The sequence below is a fragment of the Stenella coeruleoalba genome, assembly GCF_951394435.1.
Source record: "Stenella coeruleoalba genome assembly, chromosome: 12".
Taxonomy (NCBI): domain Eukaryota; kingdom Metazoa; phylum Chordata; class Mammalia; order Artiodactyla; family Delphinidae; genus Stenella; species Stenella coeruleoalba.
In genome coordinates, this window is record NC_137158.1 from 77,917,305 (window position 1) to 77,938,112 (window position 20,808).

At 38.5% G+C, this 20,808-nt stretch overlaps 1 protein-coding gene across 1 annotated transcript in view; it reads right to left on the minus strand.

The window, feature by feature from the left end:
* Positions 1-12,755, minus strand: part of IPCEF1 (interaction protein for cytohesin exchange factors 1) — a 124,622-nt gene extending 111,867 nt beyond the window's left edge. The window contains exon 1 of the mRNA XM_079939054.1: positions 12,723-12,755. The gene's annotated coding sequence lies outside the window, so the exon portion shown is untranslated. The remainder of the gene's footprint in view (positions 1-12,722) is intronic.
* Positions 12,756-20,808: the final 8,053 nt, after the last annotated feature.

The following is a 20,808-nucleotide window of genomic DNA, read 5'->3' on the forward strand; positions in this document are numbered from 1 at the left end:
ACCTGTTAAATTAAAGCCATTCTTAAATACCCCAAAACTGAGACATTTGTTGACACGGTCCACGCAAACTATTGCCTGCGGAAATAGATTAGCTTTCTCTGGAATCATAACATGTACGCAAAGAGACACCTAGTGGACAAACATGTAAGTACACTGTTTAGCTTGAGACCAAAGACTGAAAGATCATTTTGAAAGATCATTCTCACTCCTGCTTTTGATTTCAATAGAGCATTTTTAAAAACTACTAGAATCATAAAGCTGGAAATCTAAGCTTTAAAAAAGACTATTTTGTGTTTATTTCTAAAGGAAATTTTTGCTCTTTACTGATTTTTAATTAGATTATCATACTGCATAAAGTCTTGAGAAGTAACACAAAAATTAGAGTAGAATGTTATTGGCCAGCCACTTGAGTTCACCTTTCTCTGAACTCGCGTGTGCTTATTTTTTTTGTTTCCATCTCTTTATAGACTTCGTGTATGAGATTTTCCATTTGTCTTTGGGTTGTTTTATTCTTGCTTTTAATTAAGTAAAGCCAAAGACGTTTTTTCCAGCCAGCTTCCTGTGGTCCGCCCAGCTTCCTGTGACCTGCCTGCTCTCTTCATTTTGCACTCTCTCACCCACACCTCACCTACACACTGTTTTATACCCATCTTCTCACACTCAGCTTACATCTGCACCTGCCACCCTCCCACTGCCCTAGATGACTTTAACCTCAAAAGTCTGTCATCACAAGGAAACAAGGAATTATTTATTTTTTCCTGACACCATTTTACTGAAATTTGGCTTATGTCAAACGTTTAGAGGAGAAACGTTTTTTTAATTAAATAGATAAGTTTAATTTCAATGGGTATGAACTCACCGACCCCAACCCATAGAATTTTAAATCTGAAAGAGAAACACTTGTTCTCAGGGAAGCCAGATTACATTTACAAAGTCCAGTCACTCTAAGACTGCTGGACCAGGAAAAGCCAAGCCACGTAGAGAGTCCCAGGAGAACAAAGTGCTAGGAAAAGGAGGACCTAAGGAACACAGACGTGTGGATGAAAAAGTGATCTTGGGGCTTCCCTGGTGGCGCAGTGGTTGAGAGTCCGCCTGCCGATGCAGGGGACGCGGGTTTGTGACCCGGTCCGGGAGGATCCCACATGCCGCGGAGCGGCTGGGCCCGTGAGCCATGGCCGCTGAATCTGCGCGTCCGGAGCCTGTGCTCTGCAACGGGAGAGGCCACAACGGTGAGAGGCCACAACGGTGAGAGGCCCGCGTACCGAAAAAAAAAAAAAAAAAAAAAAAAAAAAAGTGATCTTGGAAGCGGATCCTTCTGTCACAACCACTCCAGCTAAAACCACATGAATCAGAGAAGAACTGCCAAGCCAAGCTCTTCTCAAATTCTGTCCTGGGCAAAACAAAGAGGTCCTCACTACCATTTTCAGTAAGTAAGGTGGTCCTTCTTTCTTCCATCACATATTTGATGGTAATATGTTGAAACCTTTTCTTGGATATTAGGAATAAACCAAAGATGCTGAACATTGTATCAGAAGAGCTCATTAAAAATTAGTAAGCATTACAATAATTAAAAAATAAGAAATTAAGATTGTCAATATTTTCAGATGATATGATTTTACATATGGAAAAGAATCTACATGAGAATTATTTAAACTGAAAAGTGGATATAGAAGGGTTGCTAGATACCTGCCCAATATGTAAAAATCAATAACTTTTCTACATGCCAGCAACAGATAGCATGAAAATAAAATTTATAAGAAGATACAAATATAACAACATCATTAAATTCCAAATACATTAGAATGACTCTAACAAAAGACATGTAATACTTCTGTGAAGAAATCTATAAAGCATTATTGAAAGAAATTAAAGAAGATACAAACAAATGGAAGGATATGTCATATTCATTAATTAGAGGACTCAAGATTGCAAAGATGGAGCTTCCCTGGTGGCGCAGTGGTTAGGAATCTGCCTGTCAATGCAAGGGACACGGGTTCAAGCCTGGTCCGGGAAGATCCCACAGGCCGTGGAGCAACTAAGCCCGTGCGCCACAACTACTGAGCCTGAGCTCTAGAGCCCACAAACCACAACTACTGAGCCCGTGTGCCACAACTACTGAAGCCAACACTCCTAGAGCCCATGCTCCACAACAAGAGAGGCCACCACAATGAGGAGCCCGCGCACCACAACAGAGTAGCCCCCACTCGCCACAACTAGAGAAAGCCTGCACACAGCAACGAAGACCCAATGCAGCCAAAAAATAAAATAATAAGTAAATTTTTAAAAAAAGATTGCAAAGATGACTATGGTTAGTGCTTTTTCTTTGTTGTTAATTTTATTATCCTATTGGCAAAAGGATATTATCTTACCTTTTCTTCTAGAACTTCTGTTGTTTTGCCTTTCATTTTAGATCTATAATCTACTTGCAATTGATCTTTGATTCTGGTTTCAAATAAGGGTTAATTTTCATTTTTAAAATTAATAACCAATTGTCTCAGTATCATTTATTGAAAATACTGTCATTTCCCCATTGGTTCTAATCATAAAGGAAAAACTTGATAAGTTGGAACCCACTAAAATTAAGAATTTCCGTTTACCAAAAGACAACAGTAGGGATTGTAAAAGCAAGTAAATGAATGAGAAAAGATATATGCAGTACATATAACCTATACAAGGCTATATACCGGAATGCATAAAGAATTTCTATAAATCAGTCAGAAACAGACAGAAAAACCCAAGAGAAAAATGAGAAAAAACTTAAGAGCCGTTTCACAAATGAGGATATCAATTAGCCAATATATGTATGAAAAGGTGCTTAACCTCATTACCATTCAATGAAATACAAGGTAAAACTGTAAAGAAACATCATTAAACACTGGCCAAAATCATGAAGTTTTAGAAGACTGACAATAACAAGTACATTGTAGAGCCAAAGAAAACACTCAAACACTGCTGTAGAGAGCGTAAATTAGGACAACCATTTTGGAAAACTGTTGGGCAAAATCTGCTAAACTGACCACATGCATAGCCTACGACCCATAAGTTTTACTCTTAAATGTACATGCATCAGATATGCACGCACATGTACACTGAAAACATGTATAATAATGTTTCTAGAAGCTTTATTAATAATAGAGAAAATGTTAAAATAAAAATCCAAATGTCCATAAACAGGAAAGTAGATAAATAAATTGTGGATTAGTCATACAATGGAATACTACTTAGCAATAAAAAAGGGGAAACTCCATATCTCACAGTCATATAATATTGAGAGAAAGAAACAAGACACCAAAGAATATACACTGTATAATTCTGTTTATATAAAATAATAAAACTGACAAAACTAGACCTCAGTGTTTAGCAAAGTACACCTGGGTCACTAAATTATACAGGAATGCAAGGCAGTAATTATCACAAATGGCGGGAGAGTGGCTACCTTTAAGGGAAGGCAGGGATTATTTATTAGAAGAGGCCAAGACGTGATTCGGGCCATCCCAACAGTATCCTATTTCTTGACTCAAGTAGTCGTTACAAGAATTTTTGCTCTGTGATAAAGCATCAAGCTATTCAAATTAGTTTTGTGCAATCTATGAATATTATAGTTAATATAATATACGTTATATTTCAAAATAAAATTTACTTTAAAAAGTAAGATTTAGCAGTATGTTATCTAAAAGAAGAAAAACAGAAAACAGAAGGATGTGAAATGTTAAAATTTAAAAGATGGAAACAAATATACAGGCAAACATGAACAAAGAAAGCTGTGATGACAATTTTAATATCTGAAAATATAAAATTCATGGTAAATATACATATATAACAAAAAATACAATCAGAAAATATAACCTTCATAGACATATAAATATATTGCCTCAAGCAAGCACAACTCATAGAACTGGAAAGAGAAATATATAACTTGACAACTATAGTTGAAGATTATAGCACACATCTCTCAGATACCAATAGCTTAAGCAGACAATAAATAAATAGAAATGTAGATGACCCAAATGACACAAATTAGTAAATTTAGACACACAGAACTCTATACTTGAGAAACAGAGAATAAACTCTCATTTTCAGCACACATGGTATATTGTCAAAAATTGACAAAAGTACTGTATTACAAAGTAAGTCTTGATAAATTTCACAGAACCAGTTTAACACAGATTATGTCCTCTGGCTGTAATGCATTAATTATAGAAATTAATAATGAAAACATAGCTTTAAATAGTCTACATGTCTGGAAACTAAATCTTGCACTACTAAAAAAATTGTATAGATAATCAACAAGGACCTGTGTATAGCACAGGGAACTCCACTTGATATTTTATAATAACCTATGTGGGAAAAGAATCTGAAAAAGAATAGATATATGTACATGTATAACTGAACCACTTTGCTGTACACCTGAAACTAACACAACATTGTAAATCAGCTATACCCCAATATAAAATAAAAATTAAATTTTAAAAAAGAATTAAGGAAATCAAATGGGAAATATTTAAAATTTATCACCATTGAAAACACTACATATCAAAAAAGTTTTAGGAAACACAGCTAAAGCATTTTTCAAAGGAAAATTTATACTTTAAATGCATTTATCAAAAAAAGAAGGGTTGAAAACAAATAAGTTAAGAGCTTAGCACATGAAACGAGAAAAATAGCAAAATAACAAACCCAAGATAGAAATAGTAAAAATAAAGGCAGAAATCAATAAAATAGAAAAATATAGAGAAGATTAATAAAACACAAAGGTAATTCTTTGAACAAAAATTAATAAAGTAGAACTCCAGCAAGACTGGTAAAGTAGGAAAAACTAGATACAAAATAAAAACTTCTGAGTTATACCTCTTAACCTGCCAATTATTCAGCCTGAAACTGTTAACATCAAAAACTTTCATTTGGATGCAGGTAAATAGTTAAGAAAAAATCTAATATAGAGAGATTACCCAATTATCCATCTTGCAACCTGCTCTCCTGAAAGAAATAAAATATTCTTTGCCAAAGTCTAACATTTTTTCACACATTGATCAGTGGGAGTAAAAATCTAACTGAAAATGAAATAAATTATTCATAAAATCAGAGAAAATTATTTTCCCCATAATTTTTTCCAGGCAAAATTACTTTAACATTTAAAAACTAATTATAACATATCGGACTACTGTATACATGCAAAATTCAGAATCAAACAAATTGGAAAATTACTGTCAGGTTTCAGATCTGCTGCTTTCTTCCACCTATTAATCTTAGGCCCTTTTAATACAGACCTCCATTTCTCAAAGCTCACTAGAAGAATCTTTTATTGGTTATTTATTAATTTTTGTCAGACCAGCTCCTTTTACTTCAAGGAATTGCCTCTTCCCCTCCTTGAGGCACTGTCAATCATGTGGTCCCACATTGCCCCAAACAGGAGCAAGCACATGGCTTAGGTTTGCCAATCATTCATTCATTCGTCAGATATGTATTGGCTGACAGTTTTATAGCCTGAAGATACAATATTGAACACAACAGATAAAACCTCCTGCCCTCATGGGGCCTACATTTCATGGGGATAGACAAATAATTAATAAGATAAGTAAGTAAAATAAATGGTATATTAGACTGAGATAAATGGGGAAAAATAAAATAGGGGAGAGTATTAGAGAGGGTTGTGATTTTTAAATGGGTAGATAGAAATGGACTCACTAAATAGCCAATATTAGGGTAAAGACCTGAAAGAGGTGAAGAAATAGCCCATGGCTATCCAAGGGTGAAGCAGCCCAGCTTTGGGGAACGGCCAACGCAGTGGCCCCAGAGTGGGACTGGGAAGGTGTCTGGCATGTGTGAGGCATAACAAGGAGGCCAGCACGGCTGAGGCTGGAGAGTGGCAGCAGATGAGGTCAGAGGGGTCATGGGAAGTCAGATCATGCAGATCTGACTTGGTCTTGGTGGTCTTTTTTTTTTGAGTTAGGAATTAATATTAATATTATTTTTATTGTAAAGTCAAGGAGAGATTTGAATTGAGAATTATGTAAATTATTTAAGGTCATACAGCTAGTAGGTGAGAGAGCCAGGTCTGAACTAAGGTCATGCAGAGTAACAAAGAGCAACTGATTCTCCTTTATAAACATCACTGATATAAATCTACCTCTCTTTCATTCTCACTGCTCCAAAGTGTAGTTCAGCCCATCATCACTCGGCCTAGACCACTTTAGTGGATCTCCCTTATCTTGGTTTGTATGTCTCCATTTCATCTTTAATACTGCTACCAGATAAATCTTTCTAAGATCTGATCATGTCAATTAAAAACGCTTCAAAGGCATCTCATTAACTATATGACGTGCTACAAATTTGTCAGTGTGGCCTTCCATAAGCTGCATCCTTCCTCTCTCTTGTATCCTCTCTTAGATCTTAGTGGTCTCTTAGGCAATGGTTGAAGACTCTAGCTTCCCTTGAATCTTTCCAGGCAAGCTTTGTAGGGTTTTGATCTGACAAACACATTAACAGCTCTGGCTCTAGCCAAAATACTGATGCGAGCAAGGATATTAATTGAGAAACCAGTTAAGAGGCTCCCACAGTCATCCCGAGAAGATGTTAGAATGTCTTGAGCCAGAGCAGAAGCAGTAGAGGCGATAAGAAATAGATGAATCAAAGTACTTATCCTCTTTGACACAATGACCAATTCAGAAAGGAGCACATGAACCTACTCAGGCTAATCAGGAAATTCTGCCTAGAGAATTAGGAAAAAGACTTGTCCTTTTTTCTGGGATTTTAGTCATGAGTGCAATGCAAACCCAGAGTTAGCAGTAGCCATCTTGGTTACCTGGTGGAGAGAATAGAGAATGAAACCAAAATAGTGGGAATCAGAGCTCAGAGAGAGAGGGAAAATAATAATCTTCCTATGCTGAATCAGACATATTTTTAAAGATGTACATTTGAATATGTCTTGTGAAATTTCAGAATTTTGAAGGTATGCAGAGAGGATAAAAAGGTATTTATCTACAAAGAAACAAGAATAAGAATGACATCAGATTTCTCATATGCAACATGGAATGTCAAAGATGTTGGAGCAATGCCTTGAAAGTTCTAAATGAAAATAAATTTTCTACATAAAATTCAATATCCAGTCAGACACACAATCAATCATGAGATCAAAATATCTTCTCAGGGAGAGACCTGAAAGATGGCGGAGGAGTAAGACGTGGAGATCACCTTCCTCCCAACAAATACATCAGAAATACATCTACATGTGGAACAACTCCTACAGAACACCTACCGAACGCTGGCAGAAGACCTCAGACTTCCCGAAATGCAAGAAACTCCCCATGTACCTGGGTAAGGCAAAAGAAAAAACAGAAACATAAGAAAGGGACCATGGGCTTCCCTGGTGGCGCAGTGGTTGAGAGTCTGCTTGCCGATGCAGGGGACACGGGTTCATGCCCCGGTCCGGGAAGATCCCACATGCCGCCGAGTGGCTGGGCCCATGAGTCATGGTCGCTGAGCCTGCGCGTCCGGAGCCTGTGCTCCGCAATGGGAGAGGCCACAACAGTGAGAGGCCCATGTACCGCAAAAAAAAAAAAAAAAAAAAAAAAGAATAGGGACCAGACCTGCACCTCGGGGAGGGAACTGTGAAGAAGGAAAAGTTTCCACACACTAGGAAACCCCTTCACTGGTAGAGACGGGGGGGTGGCAGGGGGGAAGCATCGGAGCCACAGAGGAGAACACAGCAATAGGAGTGCAGAGAACAAAGCAGAGAGATTCCTGCACAGAGGATCAGTGCCGACCAGCACTCACCAGCCTGAGAAGCTTGTCTGCTCACCAGCCAGGGCGGGTTGGGGGCTAGGAGCTGAGGTTCCAGCTTCGGAAGTCAGATCCCAGGGAGAGGACGGGGGTTGGTCGTGTGAACACAGCCTGAAGGGGGCCAGTGCACCACAGCTAGCTGAGGGGGAGTCCTGGAAAAAGTCTGGACCTGCCTAAGAGGCGAGAGACCATTGCTTCGGGGTGCGCAAGGAGAGGGGATACAGAGCACCACCTAAACGAGCTTCAGAGACGGACGAGAGCCGCGGCTATCTGCGTGGACAGCAGAGGCGGGCATGAGAATGCTAAGGCTGCTGCTGCAGCCACCAAGAAGCCTGTGTGCAAGCACAGGTCACTATCCACACCTCCCCTCCTGGGAGACTGTGCAGCCTGCCACTGTCAGGGTCCTGAGATCCAGGGAGAATATCCCCAGGAAACACACGGTGCGCCTCAGGTTGGTGCAACATCACACTGGCCTCTGCTGCCACAGGTTCACCCCGCATTTGGTGCTTCTCCCTCCCCCCGGCCTGAGTGAGCCAGAGCCCTTACCTAAAGCAATTAGAGAAAGGAGAACAAAGAAACCCCAAAGTTAGCAGAAGGAAAGAAATCATAAAGATCAAATCAGAAATAAATGAAAAAGAAATGAAAGAAACGATAGCAAAGATCAATAAAACTAAAAGCATGTTCTTTGAGAAGATAAACAAAATTGATAAACCATTAGCCAGACTCATCAAGAAAAAAACGGAGAAGACTCAAATCAATAGAATTAGAAATGAAAAAGGAGAAGTAATAAGTGACACTGCAGAAATACAAAGGATCATAAGAGATTACTACAATCAACTATGTGCCAATAAAATGGACAACCTGGAAGAAATGGACAAATTCTTAGAAAAGCACAACCTTCCAAGACTGAACCAGGAAGAAATAGAAAATATGAACAGACCAATCACAAGCACTGAAATTGAGACTGTGATTTAAAATCTTCCAGCAAACAAAAGCCCAAGACCAGATGGCTTCACAGGCAAATTCTATCAAACATTTAAAGTAGAGCTAACACTTATCCTTCTCAAACTCTTCCAAAATATAGCAGAGGAGGGACACTCCCAAACTCATTCTACGAGGCCACCATGACCCTGATACCAAAACCAGACAAAGATGTCAAAAACTACAGGCTAATATCACTGATGAACATAGATGCAAAAGTCCTCAACAAAATACTAGCAAACAGAATCCAAAAGCACATTAAAAGGGTCATACACCATGATCAAGGGGGTTTATCCCAGGAATGCAGGATTCTTCAATATATGCAAATCAGTCAATGTGATACACCATATTAACAAATTGAAGGAGAAAAACCATATGATCATCTCAATAGATGCAGAAAAAGCTTTCAACAAAATTCAACACCCATTTATGATAAAAAATCCTCCAGAAAGTAGGCATAGAGGGAACTTTTCTCAACATAATAAAGGCCATATATGACAAACCCACAGCCAACATCATCCTCAATGGTGAAAAACTGAAACCATTTCCACTAAGATCAGGAAAAGACAAGGGTGCCCACTCTCACCACTATTACTCAACATTGTTTTGGAAGTTTTAGCCACAGCAATCAGAGAAGAAAAAGAAATAAGAGGAATCCAAATCAGAAAAGAAGTAAAGCTGTCACTGTTTGCAGATGACATGATACTATACATACAGAATCCTAAAGATGCTACCAGAAAACTACTAGAGCTAATCAATGAATTTGGTAAAGTAGCAGGATACAAAACTAATGCACAGAAATCTCTTGCATTCCTATGCAGTAATGATGAAAAATCTGAAAGAGAAATTAATGAAACACTCCCATTTACCACTGCAACAAAAAAAATAAAATACCTAGGAATAAACCTACCTAAGGAGAAAAAAGACAAAAGTTTTCGGTATGCAGAAAACCATAAGACACTGATGAAAGGAATTAAAGATGATACAAACAGATGGAGAGATATACCACATTCTTGGATTGGAAGATTCAACATTGTCAAAATGACTATACTACCCAAAGCAAACTACAGATTCAATGCAATCCCTATCAAACTACCAAAGGCATTTTTCACAGAATTAGAACAAAAGGTTGCTCAATTTGTATGGAAACACAAAAGACCCCGAATAGGCAAAGCAATCTTGAGAAAGAAAAACGGAGCTGGAGGAATCAGGCTCTTGGATTTCAGACTATACTACAAAGCTACAGTAATCAAGACAGTATGGTACTGGCACAAAAAAAGAAATGTAGATTAATGGAACAGGATAGAAAGCCCAGAGATAAACCCACACACATATGGTCACCTCATTTTTGATAAAGGAGGCAAGAATATACAATGGAGAAAAGACAGCCTCTTCAATAAGTGGTGCTTTGAAAACTGGACAGCTACATGTAAAAGAGTGAAATTAGAACACTCTCTAACACCATACACAAAAATAAACTCAAAATGGATTAAAGACCTAAATGTAAGGCCAGACACTATAAAACTCTTAGAGGAAAACATAGGCAGAACCCTCTATGACATAAATCACAGCAAGATCCTTTTTGACCCACCTCCTAGAGTAATGGAAATAAAAACAAAAATAACCAAATGGGACTTAATGAAACTTAAAAGCGTTTGCACAGCAAGGGAAACCATAAACAAGACGAAAAGACAACCCTCAGAATGGGAGAAAACATTTGCAAATGAAGCAAGTGACAAAAGATTCATCTCCAAAGTTTACAAGCAGCTCATGCAGCTCAATATCAAAAAAAAAAAAAAAAAAAAACCAATCAAAAAATGGGCAGAAGACCTAAACAGACATTTCTCCAAAGAAGATATACAGATTGCCAACAAACACATGAAAGGATGCTCAACATCACTAATCATTAGAGAAATGCAAATCAAAACTACAATGAGTTATCACCGCACACCAGCCAAAATGGCCTTCATTAAAACATCTACAAACAATAAATACTATAAAGGGTGTGGAGAAAAGGGAACCCTCTTGCCTTGTTTGTGGGAATCTAAATTGATACAGCCACTATGGAGAACCATATGCAGGTTCCTTAAAAAACTAAAAATCGAACTACCATACGACCCCGCAATCCCACTACTGGGTATATACCTTGAGAAAACCATAATTCAAAAAGAGTCAGGCTTCCCTGATGGCGCAGTGGTTGAGAGTCCACTTGCCGATGCAGGGGACACGGGTTCATGCTCCGGTCCAGGAAGATCCCACATGCCGCGGAGCAGCTAGGCCCCTGAGCCAGGGCCACTGACCCTGCGCGTCCAGAGCCTGTGCTCCACAATGGGAGAGGTCACAACGGTGAGAGGCCCGTGTACCGCAAAAAAAATAAAATAAAATAAAAGAGTCATGTACCACAATGTTCATTACAGCTCTATGTACAATAGCCAGGACATGGAAGCAACCTCAGTGTCCATCGACAGATAAATGGATAAAGAAGATGTGGCACATATATACAGTGGAATATTACTCAGCCATAAAAAGAAACAAAATTGAGTTTTTGTAGTGAGGTGGATGGACCTAGAGTCCATTATACAGAGCGAAGTAAGTCAGAAAGAGAAAAACAAATACCGTATGCTCACACATATATACGGAATCTAAAAAAAAAAAAAAAAAGGTTCTGATGAAGCTAGGGACAGGACAGGAATAAAGACTCAGACGTAGAGAGTGGACTTGAGGCTGTGGGGAGGGGGAAGGGTAAGCTGGGACGAAGTGAGAGAGTGGCATGGACACATATACACTACCAAATGTAAAATAGATCGCTAGTGGGAAGCAGCCACGTAGCACAGACAGATCAGCTCAGTGCTTTGTGACCACCTAGAGGGGTGGGATAGGGAGGGTGGGAGGGAGACGCAAGAGGGAGGAGATATGGGGGTATATGTATATGTATAGCTGATTCACTTAGTTATAAAGCAGAAACTAACACACCATCGTAAAGCAATTATACTCCTATTAAGATATTAAAAAAAAATGATGGTGACTAATGGGTCATGAGTAACAAAGTTTCAAAGGCAGTTGCTAGGTAATTGGAAGTGGTAGAAAGTACATACTGGGGAGAAAAGTGATTATTATTACTATTGTTTCTTCGCTTCATAGAAAAATAATAGCTCTTGAATTAATATACTAATATTTTCTGAAAAATTACTACTATTTCATTATATCCATGGAGTCACAAAAGAAGGTATTCTTGATAGATAGCTATGAAAAGAATGCTTCTCTTGTATTCTCTGGCAAGTTATAAGCAGAGTTAAACTAAACAAGTGATAGGTGTCCCAGTGAGGAACTAAGACATTCCTTTTCAATCATTTTATAAACAGGAAATTAAAGGAATAATGAGAAAAATTAGATATATATTTGTAGAACTCCAGTCTTACCTAGCTCATTAGGGATGAACTTTAAAGATGAGAACATCTTAAGATTATTTTACTTTTATATTGATATAATAATTACTAAATATAAATATTTCATTATAGTCCTTAGTAAATTTATATTAGTAAACGCCTCATTTCTAGAACTTTCAATTTACGTATGGGCATCTAAACCCATAGTTGCTTATAAAATAGATTCTTCACATAATTATAGTTCTATGGTACTTTGACAGTTTGGTATGTCCCTGACCACTAAGGGGCTCAAACAAGATAATTCCATAAATAAATTGCTTTACTAAGCAGCTCTCCTACTGAAATGTAATCGCCGTCAAGAATCCGTTTTCAAGGGAAATCCAGAGGACCAAATACAGTTGGTTATTTATGAATACCATTAGCTTCTCTCTGCAGTAATCCTAGCCTCGGGGTAAATATACCTAGACTATTATAATTTGGTTCACAAATTAGAATAACAAAGTGGAGTACGGGCTGTTCAGGTCATGAATATCACCAAAAGAAAGAATTAGTTTTGAAGAGTTCTCAATTACATACCAAAAAGTTATGCACTTCCTCGTTCCAGGTCTGTTGCTTCTGATCTGTGCAAGAAAAAGACAAGAAAGAGGTCATCAGATTTCTGCCAGGACTCAACTGCCTGGGAGGAAGTCAGAGTCCTACCACATCAACCCCAAGAAGAGGCAGCAAAAGAGTAACTTGCTCATCATAATAATTACCCAGTGTCTCTCCTGGAGAATGAGACAGAAAGTTGTATCTCATAGAAAACAGGAAAACTTGGGTAGTAAGCTAGCAGGAAATCATTAAACTGAGATTCCCCCAGAATTGAACATTTTCTAAAAGATAAAATGAAAATAATATTCTAATCTCTTGAACATTCCTCAAAATACATTTCCGCTTTTCCTTTTTTTAATTTTTATTTTTTATTGAAGTATAATTAATTTACAATGTTTCAGGCGTGCAGCAAACAGATTCAGTTATAGTATAGATATATATTATGGTTTTTTATTGAAGTACAGTTGATTTACAATGTTGTGTTAGTTTCAGGTGTACAGCAAAGTGATTCAGTTATACCTATATAAATATCTATTCTTTCTTAGATTCTCTTCACACATAGGTTATTATAGAATATTGAGCAGAGTTCCCTGTGCTATACACTAGGTCCTTGTTGTTTATCTACTTTATATATAGTAATGTGCACATTTTAATCTGAAGCTCCTAATTAATTCCTCCCCCCCTTCCTCTTTGGTAAACATAAGTTTGTTTTCTATGTCTGTGAGAATATTTCTGGTTTGTAAGTAAGTTCATATGTATTTTTTTTATGTTCCACATATAAGTATTATCATATGATATTTATCTTTGTCTGACTTCACTTAGTATGATAATCTCTAGGTCCATCCACGTTGCTGCAAATGGCATTATTTCATTCGTTTTTATGGCTGAGTGAGGTAGGTATTTTTTTCAAGAGTTTTTGATGTGGACCACTTTTAAAGTCTTTATTGAATTTGTTACAATATTGCTTCTGTTTTACGTTTTGGTTTTTTGGCCACAAGGCATGTGAGATCTTAGCTCCCTGACCAGGGATCGAACCCGCAACCTCTGCATTGGAAGGTGAAGTCTTAACCACTGGACCACCAGGGAAGTCCCAAGGTAGGTGGTTTTAATCATCTTTTCTTTTTGGATGGAAATCTATCCAAGTGTATATAACCAGTAAGACTACTTCTGTGGCCAAAATTTAAGTATAAAGATACTGTAAATATCATACTGCAGTAAAAAAAAACCCTCTATTTTCATGTCAAATACATCTAGACATCTTTTTTTCTCTCCTACAACCTGCACTCCACATTGTTCACGCTGTGTGGCTTAAAGTTCCAGTTTTGTTATTTTAAATTGAAAAGTAATGTGACGTTATGTTTTATCTAAATATTTTCCAACTATAATGATTTGAAATTGTAATAGTTCACCAGAAACAATGTAAAAGTAGATGAATGTTAGCTGTACTGGATGCCAAGTCATTGACTTCTGTTCAAGTTTGTCTTTGCACTTAGCGTACCTAGTAATAAACCAGCTCTTTCTTTCTCCCCGGAACAAGATTTCTACTTCCCAAAACAGTGAAAACAGCATTGTTTCACATTGTAGTAATTAGCATTTGTACAAGAACTCCATAGTATATTAAATTCGTTTTAAAATTTTTCTTTTTACTGTTGGACCTCACAGTCCTGGTATTGTTTAGTTGAGGGCCAAATCAAGAAAATTTGGGGTATCAGTGTATGTAACTTGATCACAGCCAGCAGAATGAATCTCTAACTAGACATTCCAGCCAGAAAGAGCACAAAGAAGTTTTCCCAACCTCTAAATCAAGAGAACTGATAGGGGTAAAAGCCAGACAACTTTTATAGTAATACTGAAATTTAAAAAGCAATGCCACCCACGTCCAGGTAAATGTGACTGCAGATGCTTATCTGGGTGGTATTCAGACTCAGATTACTATCTAAATCATTCTGAGCTTGGGAAGATCTTGTAGAAATCGGGTGCTATTTTCCACTGATTAAAACCACTTTACCACCTCCAGAAAGCCTCATGCTGAGAGGACAGATCAAGATCCGTTTACTCTAACACCCATGCACAATTTCTCTAACACTCAATGATTTGAATATCTCATTTCAAAGGAAAAGAGTAATTTCAAATGCCTGAATAATGAGAGTGATATTCTTGTCCTTGTCTAGTGCACAGTTTCATAAGGAAGCAGAAGCAGAATCCTGAAAACACCCAAAGCAGGAACAAAAGGAACAAAATTCTCTTTTCAACTTTCACAGAGTTCTGCAAGTGTAACATCATTTTCTTTTGAGGAAAAAAAAATCTATAGCCCCTCAAAAGAAAAATCTATATCTTAGCCCTAGGAAAAGCATTATTCTTCTCCTTCACTTGAATTCATTTTCTAGGCCAAATACAGTAAAGAAAGCTGCATTTGAAGACTATGCCTTGAATACATAAATTGTAGGCAGACAAAAAGAGTGATGAAAAATGTTGCAGCAGTGAAGTCTTTACTAAAACATGTATCATTCATTTTGTGCCCCACCAACCCTCAACAGACTCCTATTGTCTTCAAATAACAATAAGAGAAGCTACCTGCAGTTAATCATTGTAATTTCCTAAGAAATAAAGACTGATGTCTATTGAAAAGTATTCCAATTATGTCTTTAAAAATGAGTTCAAAACTGTTAAAATTACTACCTTAAATACTATATTAACCTCTACCAAGTGTTATTAGTTATTCCCACGATCTTCTTAGAGCAAAAAAAATGACATTCGTGCCTAATTTTTTTATTCAGTAAAAATGCAACTTGGAGATACCACAATCATTTTTAAAACTTTGCTCAAGTTCAATGTACTTAAGGTGTAATCTAACCCTTTTCTATTACATCCCGAGAAGTAATTTCTCTGATTAAAAACAAAAACACTGGCAAAATCCATTTTATTGCATCACATAAAATCAAACTATGCAACCACTTGAAAATAAGCAGAAGATAAGCAGAGAGAAGGGATCTCACAAAAGCAACGATGATGAAAATAACAATAGCCAACATTTATTAAACCCTGTTTATCACTTTGTTTGTGCTGGCGTATGCTAAATGCTGTACATGCATTAATCATTTAGTCTTCACAGCTCTGTGAAGTTGGTGCTGTCTTTATTCCCATTTTACAGATGAAGACGACTGCCCTGAAAGATGCAGCTCTGGCTGGCATCCTCTGCTCTGTGAACAGCTACCACCCCAATGCTCATCGGAGGCTGCCTGCACTACCCCCAACCTCCTCTAGACACGCCCCCCAACACACACACACACACACACACACACACACACACACACACACACACACACACTCACACACACACACCTGTTTCTGATCAGTACTTTGATGAGCACTCTCCACAGTGACATATGCTTTCCTTTGACCGTATCTCTCTCCCTCCAGAACCCACAGACACCCTAGAAGAGTGATTGTGCAGGGAGGGGTAGAGAACAGGAAGGATCTGGGTTAGGAAACTCTGTACCCACAGCCCAGCTTCCTCCCACGCTGCCAGACTTCCCTCATCTTAGCTTTTGCCAGGCACCCAGGGCTCTCCCTCTAGTCCAGGTCCTTTTGGAAGCCTTCTGTCCATCAGTCAAGTCTGCCATGTCTAAACCAAAACTGCAGATAAGTTTAGCCCCTCTTTCCCAGGGTTCTTGGACCCCATGCAGTGCACCTGGTCATGCCTCTGAGTCCTTTCTGAAGCTACTTGGCTGTTCACCAAATGCTCTCAGCCAGCCAGGAGTGACCCTGCTGTGACATGCACACGTGTATGAGCGGTTGGTTGGCTGCAGCCTAACCTTGCCAGTTGCGTTGGCCAACTCTCATCCTGACATGGTTCGAGAGACTACATTCCAAATGATTAGCTACACGAAGGAGGTAAAGTTCATGACTCCCAAACTTTCCTGTGCTTTGATTATTGATGTGCTGTCAACTCTATGTACATTTGATGAGAATGAAGGGAAGCACGGGGAGAAAGAAAAGAAAGGGGAAGACAGCAATTTGATGGTGTGTTATTTTAGGTCTCTGACCAGCCAGAGGGTGGCAGGAGGCCAGGCATGGGAGGCGAGGGAAAGAAGCTGCCACAGAAGCGGATATAAAGAAGACAGGCAAACACGAAACACAAAAGTCCCTTCTCAGCTTTATCATTCCTTATTCTGCTTCTCCCAGAAACCAAAAACACATATTTTACCTATGTCTGCCCTCCCTAAAGCACCATCACGCTCCCCAGAAACTCCCATGACTGCAGGTTCATTTGTGTCACCTCCTGCACCTAGAAAGACTCCCCTTCTGCACCTCTCACTGACAAAAATGTGTATTCCACCTACAATGCTAATTCGTAAATATCCGCATCAGTGGTTTAAAGACAAAGGAACATTAAAGGAGAAGAGGCTGCCAGGGACCTCCCACCCACCTCCCGATGCTGGGAGGGAGGGGTGGAAGGATGGGATGCACATGCTAAATGCAGGTTATACAAGAAGCTTTCCCCTTCTCTTCCCTATTGGTCTAGAGTCACTACATTTCTAGTTGTTTGGTACTTCTTGCAAGAGCAGACTCCTGATTCACCACCTCTACCATAAGCATATTTTTAAACCCAAAGTTGACAGGCACGTCTGACATGGTGCCTATCATTGAGTGTTGGAAGGAACAAGGTGTCTTCGGGACCCTTGTTCACCATGTCCTTACTCCAAGGTTGGCTCTGCCAATAACTCCAGCCTCTATTCTACTTTTCAGAAAATGAAGTTTTTGATATTAAAACAATACATATTTGCATTGTTTTAAACTTTAAAATGCAAAAGAAAAAAAGTTGAAAAAAGAAAACAAAAGTCACCCATAAGCCCAAACTCCAGAGATACCCGCTCTTAACTTGTGTATTCCTGCTCCGTTTTCTTGTATCCATTTGGAAAATCTGTAATGTAACAAGGGATATTCTACATATACAGCTTTGGGTCTACAGAGCCTAAAAGTAGAGCTCTGCGCGAATGGGGATTAGGGCTAATATTTGAGCTACTAGACAAGTCACATTTAGATCTTTTAATCACAGCAGAGACCCTGACATTCCACTAACTTTATCAGGCATATATGAGATTTTGGACAGCACCCTAATGCTCTCAAGAGCATTCTTTTCTTATCTCAGCTGTTGAGCAGGAGGTCCTAGGGTACAGAACAATGTAAAAGTCCACATGGACATTTTCAGCAATTGAAACCAGCACGTAAACACAGAAGTGCTTTCGAGAACAAGACCAGTAACTTATAAGGCTCAAGGATTGGCGCCGTCTCAAATATGCATTGTTTAACCTTTCTGTGTTCTTTGGGGAAAAAAGCTGCATCATGACAGAAAGCAAAGATTGTTTCACTCAAAATTCACTGAAAAACGTGGGATTCAGGATCATCTGGCTCTATGTTAGAGAACTATAGAACATTCTTCTTAGAAAAAACTTTGAGGTCATATTAGAAAACATATTACAATGATATTTCATATACACACCACTTTGATTTAACAATTTCTCAAATTGCCCCCAAAATATCTTTGTAAATTTGGTTTGTAGAGAACGTCTTATTACTAACACAGCAAATTTAAGCCGGCGGCTTAACTTTAACTTCCCGAACATTTCATGAGTTATTATAGTCAATTATATCATCTCCAATCAAGAAGATATTTTTATTTGTGCATTCAAGAAACAGACTGTGCCCAGTTCATTCAACTGAAAAAATGACACAAACCCAAAGACAGCAAAGGAAATACACGGCGGCCTTCCTTTAAAGAATGAAGAACCATGAAGGGTCTCTTCTCCTTTCGATAGAAAATGAGTAATTCTTACTCAGGTTACCAGGGTCAGCCTCTCACAAACACACACATGTGTAATCTAAGGAAGAAAGATTGCCAGTGTTTCTATCTATTGCAGTATTCACCCCCAAAAGTTCTCAGGAAATACGATTTCTTTCACAGTAAAGTTGTGAATCATCCCTGCCTTAAAATGCTACTGTCAGTGGTTCTCCTTCTGAAACCTTGAACAAGCAATTCTCCCATGAGAGCTTCATGAACTTGGGTACCTGCTCTAAGCCCAAGAGCAGGCAGAGTTCTAGGCAGGGAGAAGAGACCAAGGAGGATGCAGAGAGCCTGGGTGAGCTTAGCAAGTCCACACTTACTGGTTTCACCTTGAACTGCAGGCCATACTTTCATTCAAAGAAAAGGTTCCATGACTTTGAAAAAAATGTTTTTTAATTCTTTTGAAAATTGTGAATCTATACTATTTTCATTATCCTATGTCTAAATAATTTATAAAATTCATAGTTGGATTACTACATAAAAAATGAAAACCCATTTCTAGAATTGTTATAAATCAGTTGAAGCTAATGCAGATGTATTATGCTTCTGGTCTACAACCTCACTGCTCATTTTCTAAGCCTCCATGCCTGGAGGAGGGCGTTCCTCCACTATGATTTCTAGTGTTATGTATTCCTTCCCAGAAAGAAAAAACAGCTCCTCTGCATCTCCATTAAAAATAAAATGCAGCTGGGACTTCCCTGGTGGTCCAGCAGTTAAGACTCCGAGCTTCCACAACACGGGACAGGGGTTCGACCCCTGGTCGGGGAACTAAGTTCCCACGTGCCACGTGGTGTGGCCAAAAAGTAAAAAAAATTTAAAAATTAAATAAAATGCAGGTTTGGCCTCTTTGTGGGTAAAGTCCAAAGCAGAGGATATTTTAGGTTAAACATAAGCAGAGTGTTCTTATTTATTCTGATTCTTCAACTGAGTCTCTGAAAATATTTATTTCCAACTTATTTGAACATAGGTATTGAGAGAAGTGGCTTTTTCTCTTAAACAAGCAAAGTAGATACTCCCCCAAAAATACAAAGTCAAAAACATAAACATGGTGCTTCCCATAGGCTTTGAAGAAGCAGACGTTCATGCCTTTACAACTCACTCTTCTCTTGGATGAAACAGACACTTCCCTTCGTAATAAAATAAGAATTCCTGTATTCGAAACAATAGCTTTTATTGTTGCAAGCTAGGAGTGGCTTTAATGGAGAAGTTGCCCTGATACCTGACCCCTGAAAAGAAGACTACAGATCAACAATTCTAAACCCAACGTGAGCATCTTTGTTAGACGTAGCTTCTCATGTAATCTGCTTATAGTCAATATATCTATAAAATAAGTTAACTCGACCAATTACCAAAGCCTATATTTTGTAGCTAATTATCTTGCGGCAGTCACCAGAAAATTACATCAATGAATTAAAATAGTCCATGTGTGCTGAACTAAGAGTTTTAGCGTTGAAATGATCATATGGTTCTAGATCTTCCAGGTTAAAATCACTGAAGCCATATGCTATGGTCTATGTGTCTATGGCCTTAAACACCCTTTCATCTGTGAATTGAAATAAATCCCATACTGTTCCAAGTGGCTTTTTCCCATTCTGATCTTAGGCTGGTGTGTTCTGAGATATTTGTCTTATTGGGACCTATGGTAAGATCATACCCCTGCAACTGGGAATGAGATCTTCCCGGAAGAGGGCATATACTTCCCATGTCTACAAACTTGGAAAAACTGAGATTCTGAGATATGGTAAGAAAAATTGTCCTGCTCCTTCTTTCTTGGCCTTGCTCTCTTGAGCCTGAACTCTAAGGAATCTTACTAGAAGGCTCTATGGAGGTGCTGCAAAGACAGCCACAGCCATATGTAGACAGCCCTTGGAGTAGGCTGTGAGAGAGGAGAACAAAAAGGCTCTCACGAGGGTGAGCTGTGGCCTATGATTTCAAACAGCAGGCATATAAGGAGGGATATACCTGCTTTGTAGTTACCAGGATATATTTATGTTCCTTACAATCTCTTCTTTGTACAGTTAGGTTATAGCCAGCTGTCAAGTGTGGTAATAACTTCCAGTGACACTCTACTTTCCATTGGCCAATTCACCTGGCACAGTGATATGATGGCTCAGGACCAGAGATCATATTACAATGTAAACAGGTCATGTGTCTCCCTGTGCCTATGGGTAGTGGAGGGAGACAGGGTTTCTAATGAACAGAACCAGAAGTAAGTTTGGGGGGAAT